The sequence below is a fragment of the Gobius niger genome, assembly GCF_951799975.1.
Source record: "Gobius niger genome assembly, chromosome: 2".
Classification (NCBI taxonomy): domain Eukaryota; kingdom Metazoa; phylum Chordata; class Actinopteri; order Gobiiformes; family Gobiidae; genus Gobius; species Gobius niger.
The window spans coordinates 42,579,011-42,591,738 of record NC_136853.1 but is presented as its reverse complement, the minus strand read 5'-3'; the positions used below and the strand labels follow the sequence as shown (position 1 = coordinate 42,591,738).

General features: G+C 42.0%; 1 protein-coding gene across 2 annotated transcripts in view; it reads left to right on the top strand.

Moving 5' to 3' along the window:
- Positions 1-1,947: 1,947 nt before the first annotated feature.
- syn3 (synapsin III) overlaps positions 1,948-12,728 on the top strand; it is a 190,818-nt gene continuing 180,037 nt past the window's right edge. For both annotated transcript variants that reach the window (XM_079552466.1, XM_079552467.1), the window contains exon 1: positions 1,948-2,073. The gene's annotated coding sequence lies outside the window, so the exon portion shown is untranslated. The remainder of the gene's footprint in view (positions 2,074-12,728) is intronic.

Below are 12,728 nucleotides of genomic sequence, written 5' to 3'. Positions count from 1 at the left end.
TTCAGAACCAAGCACATTTCCTCCAGTTCGGCTTTACCCAAATTAGGGGTGGGCCATATCGTGTCGCGACATTATTTTTTGATATCGTTGTGATTTTTGATATTGTTGTGGACACGATATAATTTATGTTACGCTCGGCTCCATCAGAGCAGCATAAACACTGACTGTAGAACACGGGGGCAGGTGCTTAAGAAGTAAAATGAAATGAAGGATGTAAACAGCTTGAGTAGATCATATTTGCCAGGAAATTAGAACTCAGAGAGTTTTTTGGCTTCATTCACGCAGTTCTCAGCCTGAATCCTGCTCTACCTAACGATAATGTGTGGAAAGTGCACGTTTGGCTACGAGAGGACAGACTTTATAAAGTAAAGAAGGGGCCAGAAGTTTGAATTTCTTTCTGGGATTCAGCGAGTATCAGCCAAAAAAAAATGGTGTTTTTCTGTGACTGTCTCTGATGGATGTTTGGTGAACCTTCGCCAGAATCAAAGTGGATTAACTTTTATAACCAACGCGAGTCCCCAATGTGATGGAGAGGCGGGCCAATCCTAGCCTTTTGTCTTCCGGGTTGGAATAATACCTCCAGAAAATACTTATATTTATCACAAAAATGCTCCATAATGGTAGGGGCCCAATATATCATATAAATGCCTATACTTTACTTTGGAATGGCTAAAATGGCATGATACAGATCCTTTAAAGTCGTTATTGAATAATTAGAGAAACTTTAGATTTTTCTCCGAATTGCTTTCCCTCTTAACTCTTTTCAAACATGACCATATTTGGGCGATTCCAGAGATGCCGTCGAGAAGCCTTTAGATTTGGGTAAAGGTGAACTGGAGAAAAGGTGGGGGTGAAGAGCAGGGGCGGACTGGCCATATGTCCATTCTGGAAGAGCACAGAAGGGCCACTGGCTCTATAGGGCCACCGGTCTGGCCTCTCACTTTACCTTACCCTTAACCCCGGGCGTAACCGAGCTTTACCCAAATCTAAAAGCTTAGAAGAAAAGCATCCAAAAGCAAAAATGTGCTGGAAAAGCGACAAAAAAGTGATAAAAAGTGACAAAAACACAACAAAATGTGACAAAAAAGTGATGACAAAGCAATGAAAAAAGCATTAAAAAAACAACAAAAACATGACAAAACCCCCCCCGAAAAACAAGAGACGAAAACACAACGAAAAAGTGACAAAAAAGTGCCGAAAACACGCCAAAAAAAAGTAATGAAAAAGTAATGAAAAAAAGCAACAAAAACAACAAAAACAACAAACAAAAATGGAGCGACAACGTGACAAAAAGCTACCATCACTTTTCTAGATTCTAGCTTTCAAATGAGGCGTTACAGTGCTGCTCTCCAGTCAAGAAGCCTTTGGATTTGGGTAAAGCCGAACTGGAGAAAATGCTCTCGGTTAAGGCGGGGGGGTAAGAGGTTCAAATATGTATTTGTGGAAGTGTCACATTTACGCTAATTTGGGCCAGGCTGACCAGAGTCCAGGGCTGTTTTTCAGTCCCAGTCCGCCCCTGGTGAAGAGGTTAAACGACAGGCAACTAAGGCTTGCTCCATTTTAACATGGTATCACCGGCAGTCATAAATCTATCATTTTCTTCACACCGATCCTGCGTCTATTTTGCTTTGCTTCGTATTTCTGGACTTCGCTTTCCCTCAAAGCAAATGATTAAATATTAATTATCTCCCAGGATATCTAAGCAAGTCTGGCTCAATGTCGATTTCCCAGTTTTCCCCGCCGACCAATCAGCTGGAGGGGAGCGACTGCGGCGGCGGGCTAATGAGCGCGCGCACCCCTCACGTTCCCGTTCCCGGCATGCATTGTGGTGGTGAGGGCAAGCTCAGCAGCAGCAGCAGCAGCAGCGAGAGCCGAGCGAAGTGATACAGGAGGAGGAGAGGAGCGTATTTGGCTGGAGAGGCTGGACCGGAGTGGCTTGACGAGGCGCGTGGATCTCGGCGCAAGAGGAGGATCAAACGTGGGCACTTCAAAAAAAAGAAAGAAAGAAAGAAAGAAAATTCCAAAAAAAATAATACAACATAGAAGACGATCCAGGAAGCGCAACCCCAACAGGTAACCAACCCTCTCGTGCGCTTTCCCCCCCCCCACAATGCGCGTCTCTTCGAGGTGTGATGTTCTCCCGAAGCTAACCGCATGATCCTAGCATTTCTGGTTTTTGATTTGGAAGTTGTTTCGATTCCAGCCAGCGCGCGCGACAGTAGCGGTCTTTTGTTTTCTGAATGGTTACTGTAGCATTCGGCTTCGCGTAATGCGTAAAAAACAAAAAAAACGTACAATGGGATTTTTTTTTTTTTTTCTTTTTTTTCCAAGAGGGGCTTCCCCAGCTGTGCCCCTGACTGCAGCTCATATTGTCCGGGAGGAGGGGAAGAAGGGAGGGGAGAGAGGGAGGGGACCGACCGACCGACTGACTGACTGAGCAGAGACAGGGGGCAATCCGTTTAATCACCGCCGTGGCCCCCGGTTTAGGCTCAGGTGCTGCGCCTCCAAACTGCTCTAATCACACAGACGCGCGGACGCTTCATTCTGCCGTGACGTTCAGCGCGAGAGTTTCGGACATATGTGCACGTGTTTTGCAAAGGGGAGGAGATCAGACTCTTTCAGACTGATTTATAGCCCCGGACCGGGACTGAAAAACAGCGCCCTGGACTCTGACCAGCCTGGCCCGAATTAGCGTAAATGCGACACTTCCACAAATACATATGTTGACCTCTTACCACCGGCCTTAAAGGGGCTAGATGCAAGTTGGTCATTTTGTACTCACTACTGCCACCTCAGGTCATACGTGTAACTGCAGCTTCTATATTAAGCTCGTGCATGACGGCGCTTCAGACCCAAAACCTTCTTGAGTGACTGTGCAGGATTTTAGAGGCAGTTGTGGTGAACATTCTACACATTAGGACATGGCTGGATCATGTAGGGGGATGAAAATGCTTTTTAAGTAGTTTTAACGCAGTACTAAGTGACGTGTTTACCTTAATAAATTATTTTCGTAGTCCCTGTGGGGGTAATACAAGTGTTTATGGGATGATTGGGGGCGTCTTTCATCTCCCCCTGGTGTCTCTGGCCAGGAAACCATGTTTGCAACTTGACTGCCACCGGTCCGGAGAAAGCAATACACACTAATGGAATCACGAAGAAGAAGCTAACAGGCTAACGTCACTTTAAACAGTATTTACAGCCAAGTTTGAGTGAAAAAAAATATTTCCATTGTATAATTGGATGTACAATATCCCTCTCTCCCTTCGCCTTTCCTGTCAGCGTAGTATTTACTCTCCAAGACAATTAATAAGTTAAGAAATCGTAACTTGCTACTACACCTGCAGTTGCGCTTATGGCCTCAAGGGGGAAGAGTTACTTAGTACTGCTTTGACATTTGTAAACTCCTTATAGCCCCTTTAACCAAGAGCATTTTCTCCAGTTCGGCTTTACCCAAATCCAAAAGCTTCTTGACTGGAGAGCGACACTGTGACGCCTCATTGGAAAGCTAAAATCTAGAAAAGTGATGGTAACTTTTTGTCACACCTGGCTGGTTGATGTTTGTTTTTGTTGCTTTTTTGCTGCTTTTTTCATTACTTTTTTGCTGCTTTTTGGCCTGTTTTCGTCTCGTGTTTCTCGTTTTTGTTGTTGTCATGTTTTTATTGTTTTTTCATCGCTTTTTTCATTGCTTTGTCGTCACGTTTTTGACACTTTTTGTCACTTTTTTGTTACTTTTCCAGCACATTTTTGCTTTTGGATGCTTTTCTTTTAAGCTTTTAGATTTGGGTAAAGCTCTGTTGCGCTTGGGGGTAGGGGTAAGGCAAAGTGAGGGGCCAGACCGGTGGCCCTGGAGCCAGTGGCCCTTCTGTGCTCTTCCAGAACGGACATATGGCCAGTCCGCCCCTGCCCCCTGATGATGACGATGCTCGGTGGATCATGTGCCAAATAGACACGCGTGTTGTTATTAGCTCTAGCAGCTGTAATAGTAATGATGATGATGATGATGATAATAAAGGCCTGCGCTGTAGTCATTACTCATTCACTATTCACTCCCTCACACACTTCATTACGCACATAAGGCACCTGCTCTACCATATCAGCCACTATCACTACTTATTTACATAATAACGCAGGTAGATTTACTTTTGTTTAGGTTGTAATTTTTGGAACTAAGTTGGCACATGCAGTGATATTAAGGGAAATAAAAATAGGCATCTTTTAGTGCAGTCTGGATATTTTAGCCTAAGTATTTAAAGGAGCAGTCCACGTTTTTTTTCATACTGAGATATGTTCTTACCTGAGCTTAGACGAGTTGATGCGTACCTGTCTGGACTTTGTGCGTGTGCTCAGTCACGCAAGATGACCAAAGATGTTGTTAGCAATTGGCCTCTCCCAACATATTCCTATAGCTCCAAACGGGGGTGAAGTTGGAAGCGACCATGCTCTTCCACAGGCACAAAGACCAGACAGGTACGTATCAACTCGTCTAAGCTCAGGTAAGAACATATCTCACTATGGAAGAACGGTGGCCTGTTCCTTTAACCCCATGTTGTAAATGCTAAACATAAGTGAAACATTAAAGGAACAGGCCACCGTTTTTATATACCGAGATATGTTCTTACCTGAGCTTGGACGAGTTGATGCGTACCTGTACCTGTCTGGTCTTTGTGCGTGCGCTCAGTGACGCAAATAGACCAAAGACGTTGTTAGCATATAGCCTCTCCCAACATTATTCCTGTACGTTTGTTAAGTGTGACATGTCACACAATAATTATTTACTTCTGGGTCCAAACTGCTGAGAGTTCCACTGATAAACACAACTTTATCTGAATCTCCTGCTGAAATAACAGCAGACAAAGGGCCCAAAACTGTTAAACAATAAAAAGAAAACGGTAAGCAACTATTTTAATTGAAATTAGTTGAACTTTTGGCATTCAATATAACACCTCATACCAAACAAAGTGCAAACTAGAAGGGTCGAAATATTCTAGGACATTCTATCCATCTGTGCTTCTCAACCTTTTTACATAAATTATCACTCATCACTCTCACCAGGTTCTGTGTTTGAACTAGGCCTCGCGATTTTTTAAATAGTCAATAAAAATAAATAGTCAAACTCACTTCTAAGTTAAATTAAACCTGGTTAGAGTAAAATGTGTAGTAATACATCTGAATCCATACATTTAATAGAGTAGCCATATGATTTTTCCTTTTCTTTTGAAATTTATCCTCCTGCACACACGGCTGTCGGAGTGAAGCAGCTTGTTGACTCTTTGTCAAACCGCTGCAGCATTTCTCTGTCTTTTGAACAGTGTGGAACAGCAACACATAGACCTTAGTACTGAGTAAAGTCATCAGGACTATCGCGCTTGTATTTGGACAGAGGCTAAAGTGGTCGGGCTCCTCTCGCTAACAGTAGCTCTGATGCACTGACTGGGCGGTGGTTTCGCTTCGTTCTCATGTTGGACAAACCTGCAGTTGCATTCATATTGTTATTCTCTCCGTGAGAGCTCTTTTTGCTGGAATTCCAAGTGTTTTCAGACGAGTCCCTCTTGCTCCGCGATAAAGTTAACAGAACGTGTCGGAATCAGCGACGCTCCGTAGTACCACGACACCCCGCCTCTCTCCAAAAGCAGCGCAGATCTATAAATGATCTGGATATATGCGGGACACGGCGGATGTGCTCAGTGCTGTCTTTACGTACAGGGAGACGGGTTGGATGGATGCTGCGAGCACTCAGCGCTGTGATAGCGTTTATTGTTCTGTTTATTTTAAGCACACGCAGCACGTGAATTTATCGAGACTAAAAATGTTTTCGTCCTTCATTTTACTTATCGAGCGATAAGTCGATATAGCAATTATCGTGGCAGGCCTAGTTACGCATCAACTCGTCTAAGCTAAGGCAAGAACATAATCTCAGTATGTAAAAACGGGGGCCTGTTCCTTTTAATATCCAATAACGTAAACACAATCAAAATATAATAATGCAGAAAGAGGTTTGTTGTTTGAAACTGAACAAAAATCCAAACACACGTGATTGTAAAAGGCCTTTATTACAAAGAGAATGATGCATCAATGCGTTTCGGCCTGGCAGCGGCCTTTATCAACACGCTAGCAGGGGGCAATGGACGATTAGCCTGTTGTATGTGATTTAAGTCTATACACATGGATCTGTAGCGTTGGCAGGTCTGTTTGGATTCAGTTTCCGATGTTTGCTGTGGTCACACATCGCTGCTGCGCGTACAGACACCATGCAGCTAAATGAATGCCATGAAATATTCATCAAGCAATCAGGAGGTCACCAGGAGCACTGCAAACACTCCTCCTCTGCTCTTCAGTCTCGTGGCCTCCAAATACAGTCATGAAATGGAATCTATGGGCTTCTCATTGATTGATCATGGACCTCATTGGGGAAAGTGTCCAGTTTTGACGCTCTCGCTGTTCAGTTGTTTTTGCATTGTCGAGGTGGAAAGAAAATTGAATCGCCTTGTGTGGCTGTTTACCATGTTCTGTGTTGCTATAGGCCAGTTTTATAGAGCATAAGCAGGTCATAATGGTTTTGGGAGTTGTATTTTGTTCCATTCATACAGTATGTTTTGCGTTTTCAGCCCATGTACTCCTCAAGATGGCAAAGCTTCCCGGGGCGGGCTCATTCGGATTATTTCAGTGCTCAAATTGCCTTGTTTGTGCTCGGGGCTCCACTCAAATCAATATTATAACATGAATTGTGGGTGATCACTGCAATCCTGCGAAATGACATACACAGCAACAACAACAACAACAACAACAACAACAACTGACCTTTTATTCAGCACAATACACACATTTAGTCTTTAAAATTCTTATATTGGTTTATAAAGCTCTTAAAGGAACAGGCCACCGTTTCTCCATACTGAGATATGTTCTTGCCTGAGCTTAGACGAGTTGATACGTACCTGTCTGGTCTTTTGGAGCTATAGGAATACATTGGGAAAAGCCAAATGCTAACAACATCTTTGGTCGTTGTGCGTGACTGAGCGCACGCACACACACCAGACAGGTACGCATCAACTCGTCTAAGCTCAGGTAAGAACATATCTCAGTATGGAAAAATGGTGGCCTGTTCCTTTAATGGTTTTAGTCCTATATATTTTTCTGATTTGCTTTTGGCTTACGAGCCCTCTCGGACCCTCATGTCACCAAGGAAGAACTTCTTAACTGTCCCTCAAATTCAAACCAAACCTTTTTTTAGGCCCCCACCTGTAGAACAGAACTGAGGTCTGCCCTGAAAGTTCATATATTTATCGGTAAACTTCATGTCTTTTTAATGCAACTACATAAATAAATAAATACATGTTTTTATGTATTTATTTGTTTTTTACATGTTTCCTGGGAAAATCTCAATATTGGGTTTTTGTCTGTGTAGGCTCTCAGTCGTACAGGAGTTGTCCATCTTCAATGAAGGCTCTTGAGTCATCTTCGGTGCTCTGTCGTTGAAGTGTCAGCCCAGATAAAGACCACAAGGAGGAGTTGAGACTGACCTGGCTCCTGAGCTGAACCTTGCAAAGCCTTTTGCATAAGAGGCGAAACGTTCGAGACTTCAACTACGGAGTACAGAAGATGACTCAAGAACCTTCATTGAAGATGTCTGTAAATAGTCTACATTTTGAGGACGTTATCTAAGGTCTTTTAATTCTAAGTTCAATATATCTGTTGAACAGTGAGGGCTGGTCGTCTTGTTTCTGTTTTTTGTGGAAGGACTTTGCGCTGCATTGTGAATGCATGTAAAGTGCTCTATAGATCAGGTTTATTGATTGATATTACTACAGGGCTTAGCAAACTTTTAGGGACATGACCCCCAAAAGGACCAGACCAATAATTCGGGACCCCCTACCCAGAATGTGTTTAGTTCTGGCGGCGACCCCCACCTTAGTGCCCTATATAGATACTTGCCTGGCCTGCCAAACTACATGCCTTTTCAGACATATAGTCTCAGATCTCAACGATTTCCCGATAGGCGTGATTGACAGACGGCCTCAACCAATCAGAGCAACGCTAGATACGTCGCAGCAACAAGCGGCAGGAAGCCTTTCCAAAAACGTCCTTATTTATGAGGAGCGCTTCAAACGCTGTTTCTTGCTCCGCTTTTAGGGATCAAGATTTTTTTTCGAAAGATTTAACAAAAGAGCAGAAGAAATCTCTACTGTTTTGGTAGAGTGTGGTGGAATGAAGTCCCGCCTCTCGGTGCGTGATTGGACCGATGTGGGTAAAATCGTGGAATGATCGGCTGCGAGGAGCTGTCCAGACAGTTCTTCTTTTGAACAGAAAGGAGGAGTGTCTGGCAGGCCAGGCAACCAAGATACATTGTTTATGGTTTTTGTGATACGTGTTTTATCAAGCAGTCGTTGCCGTTACTCAGCCTTTTATGTTCTAAATTGTAAAGTACATGTATTCACTAGGACCACGCCACAACAAAGTGCAATTAAGATTTTATTCACAAGGTTATAGAGTGGAGTGAAACTGGGCGAGACTGTGGGTGGGGGCTCCGTCTCGGATGAACCCAGTTATTCGGGACCCCCTTCTACGCAGGAGAATCATTGCTGAAATGGAACAGACATGAACTGAGATGACGAGGCTTGGCTTGGCATAGAATGGCTTGTGAGTAATTAGAGGCGTGGTTAGGTGAAAGTAAGAGTGGTGTGCAAAGTGTGATAGGTTGAGGCGTAGTCCCGCTCCCGAACCTAGTCAACAAATACTGACTCCATGTATTTTAAAAACCTTCTGATTTGGTCAAGAAGGAGCCTCCTGATGCCAGCAATACAAAACAAGACATTCATTTGTTCATTTTGAGGTGTTTTTCAGCATTAAAAGTATTTGTAAAAAAAAAAAAAAAGAAGCTTGCAAGGCCCGAGCGCAAATGTATATATTATGTGGTGTGGCTTTAGGTTTAAAACAAGAAACATCCCATGAATTATAACTAACAAGTATAGCAAGATGCCTAAAATGATGATTTACATGCGTATTGCTTTTTACTCTATTTATGAATCAACATTCGAATTTGGCTGTCATATTTTTTGTTTTTTTTACTTAAAGTTTGCGTCTTCTACATCATCCTTCCCCCACACTGCAATTACAGTTTAATTGCACGGTACAAAGAGCTAATAATAGCCGCCTCTTCAGCTGTGACACAGGAGGAGGACAGATGCCGATGACCTGAGTCTGTCTCTGCCTCCGTGTGGACCTCTGTGGACTTGTGTTTGACTGACTGAGTTTGAGAGAGACAGACAGAGGTGTGGGCAGGAAGGGTTGAAATGAGGCCAAACTGCCAATGTGATAAATAAGAAAAAAGGAAACTGTTCAAAATGATGAATACACTGAGTGGGAAATATTAAGGTGAGAAACGTGATTGTTGGTGTTATAGAACTTAAAAATGAATTACAATTGCTTTTGCTGTGGTTCTGATGAGCTTTTAGTTTGACCATAATTTAACCTTCTTCATCTTCTAAAGCTGATTTTCATAGTCGCTCGTGAGTAAGTCTTAAAGCTGCAGTACCTGATTTTTCCTCTTCAAACAGTGGCGTTTTTTGTTTTGGCCCAAAACTTGTTTCTTGATCTCACAATCCCTCGAGCACATACGAATTGTTCAAAGAATTGAATGATGTTTCACACCCGTGTTCGGCTTTGAGGTCTGTGTTTTGCTGTATTTACAACATACTCTGAGGTGGAAAAAATACATTTACTCTATAACAACAAAAAGTCAGGTACTGCAGCTTTAAGAGTAGGCCTGGGTACCTTTTTTTCCGATAACATTATTAACTAGAAATTCTTCCGCAGTCAATCAATTAAAACTGAGATAGTGTGTATTTATTTCTTAAAAGAAAATATATATATGTTTTTAAATAATTTGATTAAGCGGGAAAAACGTCTTTGAAAATGGTTCATACTGTCTTCTTACTTAAAGGGACTATACGGAGTTTAAAAATGTTCCAACCATGTCCTAATTGTTTAGAATGAGCTCAGACCTGTTCACCACAACTGCCTCTAAAATCCTGCACTGTCACTCAATGTTGTAACTTCGGGTCTGAAGTGCCGTAATGCAGGAGGTTAAAGGGATATTTCAGGATTTTTGACATAGGGCCTCATTTCCTAGTTATCCAGAGTGTTGTTGATTTCTGGAGATATTTTTTTCTTAAATTCATGCAGTTCTTATGTTTGAAGAGCTTAGTGGCGCTTGGCTAGCGCATTTCTATGGTATCAGCTAGCCTGCATTAAAAACAGTCTGACCCGCTCCACAGAGCACCTGAGGAAAATCACTTATAATGCCAGACTAACCATATAAATGTCTGTGTCCATAGAATAATTTTAACCATTTTGAATTTAAAATACTTTATATTTGAGCAGCATCAGCTTCGTGTTTGTAGAAGCTATGCAGCGGCGGAGTGATCTGCTAGAAAATAGTCCCTCAAAATGCGATCATTCATGTGATGCAAGGTCAGTTATATTCCAAAAATTCTTCTATCGACACAAACATTTATATGGTTAGTCTGGCGTTATAAGTGAATTGCCTCAGGTGCTCTGTGGAGCGGGTCAGACTGTGTTTAATGCAGTGTAGCAGCTGATACCGTAGAAATGTGCTAGCCCACTATGAAACTCTTCAAATATAAGGAACTGCATGAATTACAAAAAAAAACATCTCCAAAATCAGCAACACTCTGGATAACTAGGAAATGAGGCCCTGTGTCAAAAATCCTGAAATATCCCTTTAATATAGAAGCTGCAGTTCTGCTTAAGACCTGAGGTGGCAGTAGTGAGCATAAAATGACCAACTTGCATCTAGTCCCTTTTAAAGAACAATTTTCAGTAGTTTTAACTAAGACAGAAGGTTTGTTTACCTGCTTTACTAGTTTTGATCACTTTGATTCCTCAGAAGCGTCACCTGGTGGTGACAGTGACGTGTCGTAGAGAAGCTTGGATTTAACAGTCAGTATGGAGAGCTGACATGGATGTTCATAGATGTTGATGTATGTTTCCTGATCTCGATGGCTTCTGACTCATTAATGTTAATGACACTGTGTTTAATATACTGGGTGTAGGGACACGCGGGCAGTTCAGAGTGCCTGACGTCAGCCCCGCTTATATGTCGGCCGTCAGGGATAGACGAATGCCCAGAGCTCTGCATTAGAATTGTAAACAACAGGGAGCATACATTTTGCTTGAATTTAACTAAAAAAAAGTGAAACTGAGTAGGATTCCAATATCAGTTTCAAAGGAAAGTTAGATTTAATTATGTTTTTCAGTAAAAGATTTGATTTTGTGAATATTTCAGCTTCATTTTGAGCACAGTCATAGTTTAGTTGGTCACTTTGTAGTAATACTGTCAAGCTCCTCGATGTAGGAGGAACTATAAAAGGAGTACATGAGACAGAAAAGGCTGGGAACCACTGATTTATATCACTAAGCTAACTAAATAATATCAGAAATTTATGAAGTAGACCATTAACACAGCGATGTCTCCAGATTGTAACAGCTTATTTGCATCTCCATCCGTACTGCCTGCTTTGCTGAACATATTGTCAAATAAAAAGAGCAAAAACGAAAGCTGTAATCTAAAGCAGCAGTGTGTAGACTCACTTTAGCATTAGACAAAATAACAGGCTTTCCTGCTCTGTAATAACTGGGTTGAGCGGGGATGTTGTCGCACTCCGCACACGTCAGGAAGACCCCGTGATCCGAGCTGCAGCTTCCCCTCCCTTTGTTCTAAAAAACTCATATTCGGAGACATCGAGGCGGAAAGACAGATGGCAGTGTAAATGTTCTCCTCAGTTTGTGGATGTGATATCTCCGCCACGTCGTCTGACTGAGAGGCTGCGAGTTTGTTAGACGGACAAAAACATCGCGGCCCAAATGGTGCAATGATGAGAATAAGTGTGTTTGTTGGAGCTGCAAACTCCGCAGATGTGCAGATGCTTCGAATGAATTAATTATAATGCAACGTGCCCCAGGTGAGGAGCGACGTAATACCTCCGATTACACTTTGGAGAACCAGTATTTCCATGTTTTCAATCTCAAAGTTCACAGTTCTCTTCGATCATGATGTTTCTGGATGGGTTTAAAATTTGCACTTTGAACTGATTATTGATAAGGCTTGTTTTCAGTTGCGTACGGGCGAGATTTGGGAAAGACCTCATGTGTTTTGTGGTAGTTGGGAGAGAATCCAGAGAAACCTACACCGATGTGGGAAGAACAATGAAATTTCACAGCCAGGACCTTGTCTCTGTGAGGAAAAGTTGCTAATTGCAAATCTGAAATCATTTTAAAAACTATCGTCCGTACACTTGGTGGTCAGGGCTGGGTACTAATAAAACGTACAGGTACTTTAAAAAAAAGTATTAATGGCATAAAAAAAAAGTTTGGCACAGAGAAGTGGAAACAACAAAAAGTGTTTGATTTTAATCATACGTGACTTAAGGCGAGACACTGCAGGTGAATAGGGGAAAAAAATAAATGTAGAGATCTCAATTTGAAACTTTTGCTGAACATCACAGATATTAATATGAGAAAAAAATATATTGCATTTTTTCTGTCATTTATGTTTTCACATAAAAATAAGGCATTTTGAGCATCAAAATGGCCAAAATTGCCTATATTTTGGGCAACGAATTCCAAATAATGAATTGCGCAGACAAAACATCATAAAATAAACATCATGCGGGTGAGTTTTGTCATTTTTATATCTGACATGAAAACTAAGA